A 16502-nucleotide genomic window follows, 5' to 3' on the forward strand; every position below is an offset into this window, starting at 1 on the left:
CTTCTCATTTAATTGCATTTTTTTCCTATACAAACATACCTATGATAAAGTCTAATTTATAAATTAAGCACAGCAAGAAAGTAACAACAATAACTAATACTAAAAGAGAACGATTACAAAAATCTACTGTAATAAAAGTTATGTGAATTTGGTTTCTCTCAAAATACCTTGTTGTCCGGTACTCACCCTTAGTCTTAGGATGACGTGAGATGATAAAATGCCTACGTGATGAGATCAAGTGAGGGGAATGACACAGGCACTGTGATGTAGCATTAGGCTACCACTGACCTTCTGATGATTCATCAGAAGGAGGCTCATTGGCTTCCGGATCGCGGTTGACTGTGATTGAAACCCCTGAAAGCGAAACTGTGGATAAAGGGCAACTACCGCGCATGTTTATTTTTTTTTGTTAATTTAAAGAAACCGTCATTTTTAACTGGAATATTACAAAAGTGTTTCATTTTACATAAAGGAAGGAAGAAATGACAAAGTTTAATGTTACTTTTTTTCTTTTAAGTCATCATAATTTTATGTATGTATTTTAACATGACAAGGAAGAAGCAATTGAGATGTGTTTTCAACAGGTCATAAAACCTACTGATATTCTCTTATGGAATTTATTGACAGATGAATCAAATTTTCTCCCATGCCAATTTTTTTTGGGGGGGTGGGGACAGAGAGAGAGAGTGCACATGGAGTGGGGGAAGCAGGGACGGGCAGAAGGAGAGGGAGAGAAAGAATCCCAAGCAGGCTCCATACCGAGCACAGCCAGGGCGGAGCCCAACATGGGACTCAGTCTCACAACCCTGAGATCATGACCTGAGCTGAAATCAAGAGCTGGATGCTCAAATGACTGAGCCACCCAGGTGCCCCGTGCCAATTTTTTTAAAAAGAGAGTATTGTTAGTCACTATCAAATTTTCCCTCATTTGAACAGCATTCAGATTCTTGCTTTATATCTTTATTTTAAATCCCATATGAATTTTATTGTCTTATCTCCTTTTTTAATTCTTACCTCACAGGCTAATTTCTGCTTTTATTGGCATTTGTTAAGAATCTCATATTTAATGTCATTTGCAAATTCTCTTATTAACCTGGCTTATTCATCTTACGGAATATGAGTTCAGATGTTTAAATATTAAAACATAGCATCAGTTTCTTCATTCCCTACTGGCCCAACCTGTTGTAGAGAGGGTTCCCATTATTTTGGTATTTCTGTTCATTGTGATTTGTATAAAACTATGGCTGCTAGGAATTTTGCATGAGTCTAATTCTATGAAGTCAAGGGGACTTTTTTCCATCATGAATTTGTGTTAATGGATAAAATTTCATTTTTTTTAAAGATTTTATTTACCCATTTGTCAGAGCACAAGCCAGGGGAGTGGTAGGCAGAGGGAAAAGCAGTCTCCCCGCTGAGCAGGGAGCCCAATGCAGGACTCCATCCCAGGACCCTGGGATCATGACCCGAGACAAAGGCAGACGCCCAACCGACTGAGCCACACAGGCATCCTTAAAATTTCTTAAGTATTTTTTTGTATTAGTATACATTCTGCAAAGAAAGAGCACTCTTTCTTCCCTGTATCTTAAAACTTAGTCGTGTGCTGGTTTTATAACTTTAAAACGATTTAGTGTTGCAGGCATAGTCCTTCTGGATAGGAACTAATAGTAAAAACAACCATAATAATAGTAGCTTCCCTTTATTTCAAACTTACAATGTGTTAAGTATTTTCCCAGGCACTTTTCATACAGATAATTAGAGCTGATATACCTTACCGTGTACCAGGACCACGCTGGTGCCTAACATACATTAACATATTTAATCATCACCACAACTCAGGAGCAAGATACTTATATTGTCCACATTTTACCCAGGACGAAACAAAGGCACAGAGTCAACTAACTTGTAAGCAGTTGAGCCAAGATTAAAACCCAGACTCTCTGACTCCAGAGCGTTAACATTATGCTCTTTTCTTCTCACGCAGGCTGCACAACCCCCTATTAGTTTGTCATTTACTTATCTGTAAAATGAGGCTCAAGTAGAGTAAGGAACCACTCCAAAATTCACACCGCTGCTGAGCGCTGGAGTTCAGAGTTGAGCCACCATCTGTTTGATTGCAAAGACTACGCATTCCCCATAATACTAGCGAAAAGATCCAGTGATCAGAGGAGAGTGGAGAGGGATAACTCTCTGGCCCTTTCAGATGAGGCAAGCCACCTTCTGTTACCAGTTCTCCACTCTTCCTACTCTGCACCACAGTTGTTTAAAATCTATATGACATATTCTCCACACATCACAGCAGTCAAGGTGTGTGTCTCCTATGAATTAAAATACAACTGATCTTGACATAAAGAAACTTTCTTTCTAGAGGATTTGTGACATTGTGCCTCATTCAGTGCTCTGCTCCTAAGTCCTGAACAGGTAAGAGTTAATGAATCAAAGCTCAGAATTGGTGGTTAATCATAATCAGAAGAGCAGTAATAAGAAGAAGTTGTCCATTTAATTGATGATATCTCTTCCTGTCTATGTTAGTTTCATTATTAACGACCACTTCCTAACTCCCTTATTTCAAGAAGGGACTACCAACATTACTTAAATACCCTAAAATTTGTTTGCTTGGTGTTCTAGGCTTCTTTTGAACACTGTTGTACTCTCCCTATCCTAGTGCCCACTGCTGTCATTTGACATGATTTTCCGATGGATCTCTTTTGTAGTCACCTGTTGAACAGAAAGAAAACACTTTTTTTTTTTTTTTTTTTTTGGTCAGGAGTAGTTCCTTGTAGCTCCTAAGTTCATGTCCATTATACTGGCAATATTTCCTCCACATGCCGTCTGAGCTCAGCTAGCCAGCAAAAACCAGCCATCATCCCAAACCTGTCACATAACAATCAGATCTGTTGAAACAATTTTAAAGACTATGAGCTTCACTCTGTCATAGTTAAATGATCCCTTTTACCCACTGCTAAAAATATTACATGCCTCCTGACTTTGTTTAATTGTTCTCAAGGAGCAATTTTGTAGACTGTCATTGTCAGTTAAAGTTTTTGAAGCGGCAACTCTCAAGCAGAAACTGAAATGATGAAGCTCAAAAGATTAGCATACAACCCCAAAGAGGAGTAATACTAATGAAGCTGAAGCCACATAGGGCTACTAACTTCACATCCAGCTGTGAGATTCAAACTCTAAACTCCCTCCCCCTTCCCCAAGCTCCACCCTTTCTGAGAATCTCCTTCCAAGATGGAATATCAACTTCTTAGCTGCTCAGTTACAGGAGCTTACAGACCCTGAGGTTAATTTCTGCCTGGATCACGCTCTATGGCTTTACTCAGTCGAAAATTTGGTGCCAAAGAATGTTTAATGAGTTCCAAAGAGGCAATCACCAGCACAGAAGTGAATTTAAATTTCACACTAAAGCCAGCTAGTGCTTCATGGGCAGAACTGCAGCCAACCAACCCACATTTTATAGCTGTCTTTTCCTCATTTGCATTTGGATTGTCTTCTATGCCACTAGCACCTCGATTTGTTTTGAAAGCACATTGTTCCAAAGTACAGGTTTTAATGTTCTATATAGATATTTGGTTTTGATTTGGTCTGAAGGTTTTTCTGGTGTTATATAAGGCACATTAATTTTCTGCCCCTCCTCCCCACCCCAAAATCTCCCCATTTTCAGTAAGGAAGAAAAAAGAAGATGCAACTGGATAAACTATAATCTGGCATGGGAGACCTAATTTTTCCTGATTACAATAAAAGACAAAATAAGAACCACATATCATTGTGTGTTACGTTGCCACTGTTGGCCATTATGGCTTAAGGGCCACTAATCAATTTCTAAGACTTTCCAAATGAAAAAAAGGGAGCTCCAAATGATAGATTAGAGGAAATGTACCAAGTACACATAAGTGTCACAGCCAGCCATGTCAGCACCAGGTTGATAATGTTCACTGTGCTTAAATTGGGCAGTTTTCCTATTTTTCAAAAGAATTCTCATGGCCTATGTATGCCCTGCACCACCTGCAAGCTGGTAACAATGCAAAAAACTGCCTTTCTAATTTTGACCGGTACTATTGATTTCTCTCTAAATGTATTAAATAACGAGAATTTATATTGAGATCCCCTAAGGCATGGGCTAAACCTGAAAATATTATCATTTTACTACCAGATATTTAGTTTGGATCTAAAGTAGTAGAAGAAGGGGTCATATAGGAAATTAATCATTTGAATCATTTATTCATGTTTATTCATACACCCAATAAATATTTATTGGAAAACACTGTATACCAGACATTATGGGAATCAGAGAAAGTGATTAAAAAACAAAACAAAACAAGAAAACCTTAGATACTGAGTCCATTAACAAGGGGTTGGCAATAGCAGGGATAGAGGACTAAACCAGAGAAAACAAAACATTCTCAAATAAAAGACAGTTCAGGGATATCCAGTTTTGTGCTTGCAAAATAACCTAACACTGGTCCTCACTGAGGCTGGGAATCAAAAGGGGTCTGCAATCCTAGAAGCTGCTCCACCTGGCAGTCTCTCCCCATTGTACCAACTCTGATCTCATTAGAAGGTTTGGTCTGCTCTAAGCATAGCCGCATCAGTGATGGCTCAACTAGGCTGAGCACAGAGTTGAAGGAAGTAAGCACGAGCATGTGTCACTGGAAGTTAGCGCAGGACCTGGTTTCCTGCCAGAGGCTTTCAGCAACATGGGAACAAGTGGAAAGGGAGCAGACTCCCGTTGTAAGCCAAGACTATAAGTCTGTATAGGAAAAGTTTGGAAAGTACATTTTACTGCATACCACCATATGGCTACTCAACTGGCACATTTTATAATTTCATGGTGCTCTATGTGTTCCACATCAATCATTTCTCGGAGACACATTCATTTAAGACTGAGCATAATTTCATCAGAGTTACCAGTTTTTATAACATCAGCTTTTAATCAGCTTCAAAAATAGAATATACTAGTTATTAGTTTTCCAGTGAGTGAGCTCCAGTTTCAATTATGTTGAAAATACTTTTACCTTGAAGATTTAGGAGGATTTAGCTCCTCCTCCATTTGAGGATGAAGAAGAAGGAGGAAGAGGGGGAAGAGGGAAGAGGGGGAGGGGAGAAAGAAATACTTCCTTAAAAACAAGTACAAAAATCACCCCTCCTTAAGGTCATGGTAAGGAATAGAGAACTTTTAAATTATGAAACTTTCATATACAAGTTGGAGCGACTCATTTTTTTTTTAGGTAATTGACAGCAGGTGTAAGGCAAATGGTGATAAGAGAAAGCTGTGGAATCAAATATAATCCAATGATAGAGGCTTTTAAATTCTAAAAGAAAGAAGGGTAAGACCCAGGCAAATTTGCTTTCGGTCCCGCAATCTTTTATAGCACTGCCCTCGTATTCCTCCCAATCCTACTTAATATAAGGCAACTGATTAATGCCAAGACACATCATGGAAATGTAAAGCACTCAAATGATAGTAAATTCACCTATATTGCTTGATATTAATCCCATGTTCTTTGTATCTTTAATGGTATTTTCCTTAATTCTATTATGAACTCTTCCAGATAACTTGACAGGACATTAGTTTGTGAATAAACAATTTGCAAGGTACAAATGCTTTGAAAGAAGGAAATTACTGTGAAATGAAAAAGCCAATGACAGAACTTATTTCAGGCTCTGAATACAAAATCAAATATATCAAATACATTTTTTCTTACTGGATATTTTCAGTCCATTGAGTTTAAGACATAATTGGATTTTTCCCCAAAATAATCAAGCTCAAAATCAAAATTCCTTTCCACAGAGGTTTTACATAATTCAAAACCTTGCTTCTATATTTGGGTAGAAAGTACTGCAACAAGGATATTCATGTGGCTATTTATTCAACACAGATTTATCAAGCATTTACTATGTATACAGCACTAGGTACTACTGAGATTGTAAATTAGTTAGTGGTGAAAACTGTTTTTAAAGAACAGTTGTAGGACAAATAAGACACGCACATAAATATCCAAAATACAAGCAATAAAATATTTTGGGTTTTTTTTTTTCCAGTAATAGAAAAGTGTTTTCTGGTTAAATGCTACCTATGTTTAGAGAAGGAGAAGTTATCTTCACCTGAGTTGAGGGAGAGCTGGTAAGTTTTTCAGAAGAACTGGTATTTTTAGCAAGGCCTTGACAAATAGGTAGGTTTACCCTAACCCTAAACCTAACCTTAACAAAAAAACAAAACAAAACAAAACAAGAAGTACATTTAGGTACATGAGAAGAGAAATTTAAGTGGAAGGAAGGAGATACTCAAGCTATGGAGGCAAAGCACTATTCCAAACACTGGTGTTATTATGGAGGACAGAACAGACACAAACCTTTGATTTTTCATGGAGCATATGTTCTGGGGAGGAAAGAAATAAATATAATAAGTAGGTAAATTATATAGTCTTGGAAGGTGATAAGTACAATGGAGAAAAATAAGCTGAATAAAGAGAATGGGGAGTGTGGTTCCCATTTTAAGTGGGGTAATCAGGAGAGGGCACAGCGCAAAGAAGATATTTAAATGAAGTGATGACAAAGCAAGCCCAAAGATCACATCCGAAAAAGCTTCAGCAGAAGGGGAGCGTTGGTTGATGAAGTTGTTGGCAGAGTAAGGATAGATTGCAGAGGACCTCAAATGCCAAGCTAGGGAATTTGGATTTCATTTTATAGACACTAGGGAGATGTTAACGATTTTTGAGGAAAGATTAAAAAAGATCTGGGCTGAGCTTTACGTAGACGACTCTGGCAGATAGTTTAAATGGAAGGGACAGAAGAAAAAAGGCAGGAAGACCTTCTACAAATTAGGAAGTAGAACAAGAATAAGAATGAGAATATTAACAGTCCAGAAAAATTTAGTTTATATAAACTAATTCTTTTTCCTAGTTCATTCAATATATATATGTTTGTTAATGCTTATATGCCAAATACCACTAGAGTCTCACAAGATAACTTTAATGAACAAAACAGGCAGATATCCCTACCTATGTGGACCCCGCATTCTAGAAGGAGTCGGACGATATACATGAACATAACATAAACACTAAACATAAGTGAAAACATTATAAATATATAGTATAGTAGAAGGTAACATGTCTTCTGGAGAAAAGACAGAATAGGCTAATGGGAGAGCAAGAGGTGGAGGTGGGTTTTTGATGCTGCAGAACGGATGTTCTTTGGCTCTTACCAAAGGCAATATTCACACTTCCAAAAAAAAAAAGTTATAAAAATTTCTACCCTGACACAGACAGATATAGTAAAAAACAATGACTCTCTTAAATTTAACAACATATCAATATAATCAAGTGGCCAAAGAGACAGAAGCATGTCTAAGTCTCGTGTCTTGTCTGTATGAATAATGATATATGTAACTCATAAGTTACACTAGGAGAGCTTCTAAAAGTAAATAATGTTAAAGATTTGTCTCTCCAGACAGAACCCAGACAAATCTATCCCATTGGAGAAACACATTAGACTTTAAATGATAGAGAAAAAGAATGTGCTTCTAGAGTCCCTGATTCCCATAAGAAATAAGACAACGACTTGTTCCCTGGTATATAACAAGTATAAAGCTTTGTAAAATTTTTGAGAAAATTAATGATAACAGCAAGTTCAATTTTAAGGTATTACTGCTGTTCCAGTGACAAATTATTTTCCCCAAAGCACTGGTACGAATCTTTTCAGTGATATTTTCTAGCAACATATTTGTGGGTTAGATCAGTATACTTATTATAATCATCTCCTTGCATGATAATTTTATATTATTTCTAAAATTAAACCTAGAAATGGACAAACTCTTGGAATTGTATTGTTTGGACACGTCTTTTGATTCCGACCCAATATAAGAATGTTGGAAGTTCAGTAGGTATAACGGTAAATGACTTATTTGGCCCTCTCAATTTTCCAAATCACTTTATTCATCGTGCCATTCACTGCCTACCCATTGCAATGAAATATGATGAGCACTACTGAATTGTGATATCAGATACAGATTGCCCAATGTAGGAATAGATTACACAATACAAAGTAGTATTTTCTAACATCAATAAAAAATAATTTCTACTTTCCATAAAGGTGAAGTAATTCATATTGAGCAGAACAACCTCCTGGAGATAACAATTATAAACTATGGACAAACTATAATAAATAACTTTCTGAAGGTACTGGGAAATAACCAAAAGCAGGCAGAAACTAGAAACAGAGAATGGTATTAAGTGAGTTTCCCAGAATTTGTATTGCTATTTGCCTCAGGGCAGACACACATACCACAGTACAGAGAGGCTAAAAGTTGGATAGTTCTCTTATTTTATGGCTTAAAAAATCAAGGGTCAAATTTAGGGGCTAGTACACTGGGACATGAAGGAAGAAATATTGTGCCATTATCCTTCAACCAAGGATCACTAGGTAGGAGGGCACCTGGTGAATAAAATTGGGTTTATTAACTCAGAAATGAGAACACACACCAGGGGAGCCTCATAGGTTCTAGCATTGAGGTTTGTGTTATGTTCTTTTGGGGACAGCTCAAGCAGGTAAAATTTTGCTCTAGATTCTGTTGTTAGGAAGTAGAGGTTAATTCTATTATTGAGAATCTTCATAGTTTCTTATCTAGTAACCATGAAAGAAGCAGCAACCACTTTTATTAGCCACAGAGGGAAAGTTTAGTCATTTTTGTGGATTGGATATTTTTATTTTTGTCTGTTTTTGGACATGATTATAGAGTGATCTCATTTTTGTCTCGACTCATCATGGTCACAGAATGGCCCTGCCTGATGTTTGTATTCTGAGCTTTGTTTTGTTTTAGGTTCAATAGTGGTATACCATGGCCTCCTGTGAGTGCCTAGCTAACTCTTAGCAACACAAAGTCCCACCAGTTAGTTTCAGGCTAGATCCCAGCTGTCTTTTCTCTTTCTTATCTGGAAAGGAGAGAGTTAGAGAAGGAAGCATCAAATTCTGCCCAAATATCTGGCTGATTCTTGAGCTCTCTATGTCTGGGCAAAGTCCAGGCAGCCTGGTTAAAGCCGTAAAGACTAAAAAGAAATTTCAGCTGTTGCCCATTGTAGACAAGACAGAGTTTACATGTGTCTGTTTTTGAACATGTAAATATATTTTGAAATTTCAGGATTAATCACCCGCTTCCTCTGTTCCTGTGTGGTGAAAGTCTGGAGAGGTAGCCTTGGTCAACAGCCTACTTCTACTCCAGCCTCTCCCACCAATCAATCCTAGTAATGACCATATCCCACCTGCTCTTTCTTCAGGGCTGGTCTTCAAAATAAAATGTACTTTACCCTCTCTCTCAAAGCTGGGCTATGGAATCTGGAATAAAACTATGTATGATGTTAAAATAAAAAAATAAAAAAAATAAAAAAATAAACATTTTCAGAAGAACATAACAGAAAGCACAGTAATGTCCAGGATAGAATTAGACATATGAAGAAACAAACAAACAAAGTCACTCATACTCAAGAATAAGAGAAATTGATGAGAATCACCACAGAGGGCCCATATGGTGGAATTAGCTGGCTGACAATATTTTTAAAGTGGCTTTTATATTATGTTCAAAAACATAAGGAAAATAATAATAATCAGTGAACAGATAGTAAATTTTAGTGGAGGAATGGAAATAAACTAAAAAAAAAGGAATTCTAGAAGTGAAAAATTCAATATCTTAAAAAAAAAAACAATCCCTGGCCAGCCTTTATAGTGGATTGGAGATGAGACCAAAAAGGAGTAAACTTGAAGTGAGATCGACAGAAATAATTCAATTTGAAGTCATGAGAAAATTAAAAAAAAATCAAAGAAATAAACAGGTCGTTTGTGACCTGTGGAAGATATTAAAAGATATAACATGTATCGTAGGATTCATAGGAGGAGAAGAAAGAATGGAGCACAAAAAATTTTCAAATATTTAAATAATTGACAAAATTTCTCCAAATGTGGTAAGAGACACAAAGTTACATTTTCAAGCAGCTCAGAAAACTGCAAGTTTTTTTTTTTAAGATTTTATTTATGTATTTATTTGTCAGAGGGAGAGAGAGCACAAGCAGGGCGAGCGGCAGGCAGAGGGAGAAGCAGGCTTCCCACCGAGCAGGGAGCCCGATGTGGGACTTGATCCCAGGACCCTGGGACCATGACCTAAGCCAAAGGCAGATGCTTAATTGACTCAGCCACCCAGGTATCCCACCAGAAGAAATTTTTAAAAATTCAAATCATAGTCGAATTGTTGAAATCTCAAAATAAGAGAAAATCTTGAAAGCAACCAGAGAAAATGGCATATTATACATGAGAGAATGATGGTACAAATGATGGCTAACTTATGAGAAACAACAGAGGCTAAAAATAAAAGGCTGTTGAAAGGAAAAAAATAAGACTGGCCTCTGAGTATTTTATATCTAGTAAAAATACCCTTCAAGATTAAAGGTGAAATACAAGGGCACCCGGGTGGCTCAGTCAGTTAAGCGTCTGCCTTCGGCTCAGGTCCTGATCCCAGTGCCCTGGGATTGAGCCCCACGTCGGGCTCCCTGCTCTGCGGGGAGATTGGTTCTCTCTTGCCCTCTCCCTTTGCACCTAACCCCACTCTTGCTATTTCTCTCTTTCTCTCTCAAATAACTAAATAAAATCTTTAAAAAAATAAATAAAGGTGAAATACAGACATTTTCAGATCAACAAAAACTAAGTGAAACCATTGCCAAAGAAAACTGAAAGTTATTAATAAAACAATTATTGATAATAAACCCTAAGAAAATAAGTTACATTTCTGTCCACTGTGAAATACATGGATTTGCAGAAAATTTCCATATTAAGTAAAAAATGATTTTGAGTAGTGCAGCTTGCACTCTTCAGGATCCTTAGAGGCTCTAAAACAATGTCAAGTTTAGCAGCCAGTATTAGTTTTAAGGACACTGTTTGTTAGCATTGCCAAATTAGATATTCTTGACACAAATAGGGAGCACACTTGGGCTATCAATATAAAAAGCATGTCTTTTGTGAAATTAATTGGAAAATTAGATTTAAAGTTTAAATATAAATTCTAAATGATTCACTAAAATGAATTAAAACAGCTCTCAAACTACCCACTTCTGTTGCCTGTGTCAGCTTCCTTCACTGCATGCACTTTCTTTTTTAAAAAAACAAATTTAAACAAACCAGAGAATGAAGGCAAATATTCTGATATTTCAGGCAAGCTTCCTTTTATACTGGAAGTATCCATTTATACTGGGGTCACAAAATTATTTGCTTTAATGCTCCTCATTGCTTTAACATGACTTTTTGCATCTTGATTGATGGTCCCTATTATGAAAAATGTATTATGAGGCTCAGAATCTGCTTTTATATGGGCTGAAATTCAACCTTTGCAGGCCAAGGTAATATCACTTATATTACGTTCAACATCCTTTTACTGAAGTTAGCAAAGCATTTGAAGACTGGAGGTTTAAAAATACACTATTCTAAAAGGATAAGAATTTATCAGAGTGAAAGAGACACTAAATGACTCTGAGCTCAAGAATAACTTTCTTTAAGTGTGTGTCCAGGGAAGAACAGTAAACAAAAAATCAGAAGTCCGGGATTCTAGTTCTGGCTTTGGTGGTAACTAGCTACGACAACTTTGGAAAATCATTTAGTCTCATGTTTTTTGTAAAGACATATACCGGAGTATTTAAAATATCCCTTTATATAAAGGGATAGTTTAATCTATGCTATGTTTATAAAAGAAAAGTTGAATTATTGAATGAAAATAATTTGACTTTTAAGCATGTTTCAAAGAGTCTATATAGGCTGCAAGTCTTTAATATACTTTTCCCTAAGGATAAGAAAAGCACCCAGAGTATATAACAACAAAAATCACAATTTGGGGGCTTCTGCATATCTTCGTGACAAGAAGTCTTGGGCATCTACACAACAGATGAACACCTCTGAAGGTCTGATCCATAAAGAGTGAAAAGAAATTAATCTGTTGATTTGACAAAATAATTTCAGGCATCAGTTGATGGAATGTTGGTGGAAGTTGGTTCTGCCATGAATATAAATGCTCCATATTATAAAGACTATATATAGTCTGATGTAAAATTTTGAAATATAACTGCTGTTCTTTGGTTATCTAAATGTATGTATTCCCCTACAAGACGAACACCCCAGGTCAACAAACAAGTTTGACCTTTAGCAAAAGTCCACAAATTGCCTATTGGTTAAAATTGTGCTGCTTCCTACTCTGAGCCGAAGTCTTGCATTGTGAACATCACAGAATTCTGGTTTCTCCCACTACACAGTCACAATTCTACATGGATAAGATATATCACTAAGGAGCCCATATTTTGGGTTTTTAGCTCAAAATCCAATTAGTTGGCTTATAGAAAGAAGGGTCACTGACGTCAAAGATGATGGACTACATTCCTGATAATATCATTTCTTTTTTGTTTTGTTTATTACCCAAAATACGAAATTAGTCCAATCTTAGGCATCTTTGAAACAAAGGTGATTCAACTGAAAGTATCCCAGGGGTCTAAAGGAAGAATATGTCCCCAGGAGGCTGGGGGCAATTACACTCAGCTTCAGGCATGTAAACAACACATTTTCAAACAAGATCTGTCAGATGAATGTGCTTCTTAGCCAAAAGAGGGTATGAGAAGCAGAACCCCACTACCTCTGAAGGAAAAGATTGGCAGGAGTCAGCCAGGAGATCAGAGCTCCAGCCAGCCAAGTGGGAATCCAAATCTGGGATCCGTTTATACACATATAAATTATTCCCCATTATAATTTTTGCAAAGAACAAAGTCCTTCTATCAGTGCAAAAGTAAACTCAAGCCTCAGTCTAGTAATGTCAATGATATGGATTCACAATTACACACTGTAAACAACTGTTTATTCTGTCATTAACTCATATAATAGTTTTTTTTTTTTGTCCTCTCCTGAGGCAATTGGGAACATAGGAGTTCTGCAACATCAGCATTTGTGTTTTGCCAGTTGTTCAGAGAATAGACCAATTAGTGGAAATGTGTAGTAATACATGCATTTGGCAGCCATGTTTGTACAAAATGAGGGTAATATTTAAAATAAGGCACTTTTAATGGAACATGATGGCACTTGAGAGTATTGTGGAAAAATCTGGTATCAGATACTTCTAAACAGGTAACTATGAGATTCCTCTCTATAGTACCAACTTGCAACTCTTCAGTCCTACTGAGATCTTCAATTTGCTGACCCCACCCAGATTTCAGTCCCTGGCCCCCTCCCATTAGCTCATTCCCCACCCAGTTTAAATCTCTCCTTTATCACTGTAGTCACCTTAGTGCACTCACCTTGACTCTCCTTCTCCTGCTTCATCATACACACAACTTTAATTAAATAAAACTCTCATTGTCTCCATGTCTTACCCAAACTGCTTAATGTGACTAGTGAAAAATGACCAATTTCAAGTGGACTCAATGCTACCCATCGATCATTTTATATTTCCCTAGACCACTCCTTTCCCACTCCCCTAGACTTGCAGACTTCTCATTTCTCAAAATCTCTGATACCTCCTCTACCATAAGCTTGCTTCCTTTTTCACCGAAAAATCTGCTGCAATCAGAAGAGAACATTTACAAGTTCCCAACACCAGATCTCCCCACCTCTTTGCCCATAAATGCTTTTTCCTTTTCATACTCAAGTCCTTAGATAATCCCATTAGACACATGGCTTTGAACACCACATATGAGCAGTTGATGCCCAAATGTGCATTTTGCCATTCAGGACCTCACTCCTGAATTCCAGAACTATATATCCCGCTGCCCATTTGACTTATCCTCTTAGATAACAAATAAGCATCTCAAACCTAGTATGTTCCAAACAGACATAGCTATATTTTTCTACTTTCTCACCTCCATCAAGACTTGACTCAGTCATTTTCTTAGTTTTATCTTCCTTGGCTTCCCTTCCAAAATTTTCTTTTTCCCATTGCCCTGACTTGGGACATTTAATGATCCCTTTCGCTAATTATTGATATTTTCCCTCTCAGTAGTTATTGCTGTCTAACACATTATGTATTTTACTAGTTTTCTTTTGTATTGCTTGTCTCCCTCATGAAAAAAAAAGGGTATTTTTCTGTTTTGCTTATTGCTGTATCACAAGCACCTGGAACAGTGTCTGGCATATAATAGGCATTAGATACATATTTGCAGTATGAATAAATGGGATATGCTTGAAATACAATGCACAAATTCCATTAAAAAAATTCAAAGTCTTATGTGCATAAGATTTAGTGCACTTAAAATTATTCTATCTGGCCATTTTTCTAGACTTCTCTTTGATTATTCTCCAACCTGTGTTTGCATGTGTTCATATATTCTTGAGAACAATGATGTACACCAAAATTCTTTCCATATTATAAACTACATACATGCAATAAGACATGCACATCTATGCAAAAAGAAATTAACAGCTTCATGACTGTGGAGCTTGCCATAAGAAGCCTACTTGTCACAAAAGGACTTCATTCTCTTCATTTTCTCTATTGCCCTACATCTGTCTTGACTGTGCCACCATTTTCTGGGCAAATGGTGCTCTTTATGAATTTCAGCCAATATAGTTTCTTCTGTAAGAAAGTATTCTTTCTTCTTTCTACAACTGAAAGAGTGATTTTCATTGTTCATGATCTTAATTTATTTGAGAGAGAGAGAGAGAGAGAGCAGGGGAAGTGACAGAGAGAGAGGGAGAGAAACAGACTCTGCTGAACAGGAGGAGCCTGCCACAGGGCTCGAACCCAGGACCCTGAAATCATGACCTGAGCCAAAGGCAGATGCTTAACCAACTGAGCCACCCAGGCACCCCTCATTTTTCAAGATCTTACTCAGATTTCTCTACACATCTGTAAAGCCTTAAGTTTCACCAGGTAGAATGATTTATTCTTTCCTTTATGTTCATGGTAGTTAACCTGTCACATTTAGATCACTTGTTTACATGTCTGTCTCCCACACTAAATTATGAGCTTCTCATAAGCTCAGATATCTCTGTATCTTCAGCATTTAACTGAAGTCTGGCACACAGTAGATATTGAATATTTGTTTAAGGCAATCGTCAATCCAGAGAATGCTAGTACAACCCTACCTATGTAAATATATTTTTGGGAAATTCGTTGTCAAAATGAAATATTTAAAAGGATTGGCTTCAAGAAAATAACACAATATGCTTCTCCATATTAAGCAACTGCCAAGGCTACCAGAGTCAGAAATGACAAAAATAACAAACTATGAGTTAAATATATTTTATTAGGATTTAAAATTTGAAATTTGGCTTACTTAAAATTTGTATAGAAATATAAGATAAATGAATTGCTTTATTTTGTAATTACAAATTCATTTCTAAGACATATAGCACTAAAATGATTGAATTTCATTTAAAACCAAGAAAACCAGCTAAAATTAATAAAATCACAAGTAGATACATTTTTTTTTCAGGGCATAGTTGCTACATGCTTTTTATTAGATCTTTCAAGTTTGTGAAACCAAAAGAAGAACTTCAGAATGTCAATTAGGAACTCTTAATTTTCTCCCTAGTTGTGAATGTTAAAATGGTAAATTTAATGTGGCAATGTTCATTTTGGTGTGAGTTTAAATATCACATTGTGATAAACTCATTAGTTTTAAAAAGAATGATACTAATATAAAGTTGTGACCAAAAATTGTTAATTTTACAAAACACCTATTATTTCCTTTCATATTGCTATGTCAAAATAATATGGAGATTGACAATGGTTGGGTGTCTGAATGTGTAAGTTTATGTGTGAAGTTTTTATCACATGCTTTCCCTATTTTCCAAGACAGACATTTTAATTTTTTTTTTCAAGTTAGGTCTTGAAGAAAATAAAAGAGATTTCATTGCACAATTTCTCTGTAAATATTTGCTTTTTATAAACCTGTATATTTTTTTCATTATGTAATATTTTAAAGACAACACTGCCAACTGGAATGTGATAATGGTGTAGAAGTTCCAGTATTAAAATTTCCACTGAGATTAAGAAAGAATCATCATGTAATGGCAGTTCTTAGAATTAGAAGCCTGCAAATGGGTTTTAATTCATCTGCTCCCACACTAAATTCTTTCTCTGTCCTAGCTAATGAGATGCCTACTTCCCCTAGTAAATTCGGACACTAACTTTCCTTGACAATCTTATTGGGAAGTGGCCTACATTTCATTTATTAGAAGAAGGAATGTGATAGCAGGAATATGAGTTTCTTCTTTTGCTTTGTATCTCCAGAGGCATTTTATTTCAATAGGCAAGTGTGTGTGAGAGAGGAGCGTTAGCTTATCCTCTTGAAATCAGGTAGCAGGAAGTCAAAACAATTATCCTTAGTGCCCACTTCCAAGAGGTCCTGAGGCAAACACAAGGTGGCAATAGGAGAGATTACATCTCTGCTTTCACCAAGGATCCGCAAGGAAACTGGGGTCAGGCAATTCTAGCTAGAGTTCCTGTTTACTTACTGAATGCCTACTATGTTCCAAGCATGCTA

The 16502-nt window shown here is 36.5% G+C and overlaps 1 protein-coding gene across 1 annotated transcript in view; it reads right to left on the minus strand.

Moving 5' to 3' along the window:
* MAGI2 (membrane associated guanylate kinase, WW and PDZ domain containing 2) overlaps nt 1-16502 on the minus strand; it is a 1285084-nt gene that overhangs the window by 671124 nt on the left and 597458 nt on the right. The gene's annotated exons all lie outside the window — the stretch shown is intronic.

This window comes from Callorhinus ursinus, unplaced genomic scaffold (genome assembly GCF_003265705.2).
Source record: "Callorhinus ursinus isolate GAN/ISIS: 27379988/994484 unplaced genomic scaffold, GSC_fseal_2.0 scaffold12, whole genome shotgun sequence".
Lineage (NCBI taxonomy): Eukaryota > Metazoa > Chordata > Mammalia > Carnivora > Otariidae > Callorhinus > Callorhinus ursinus.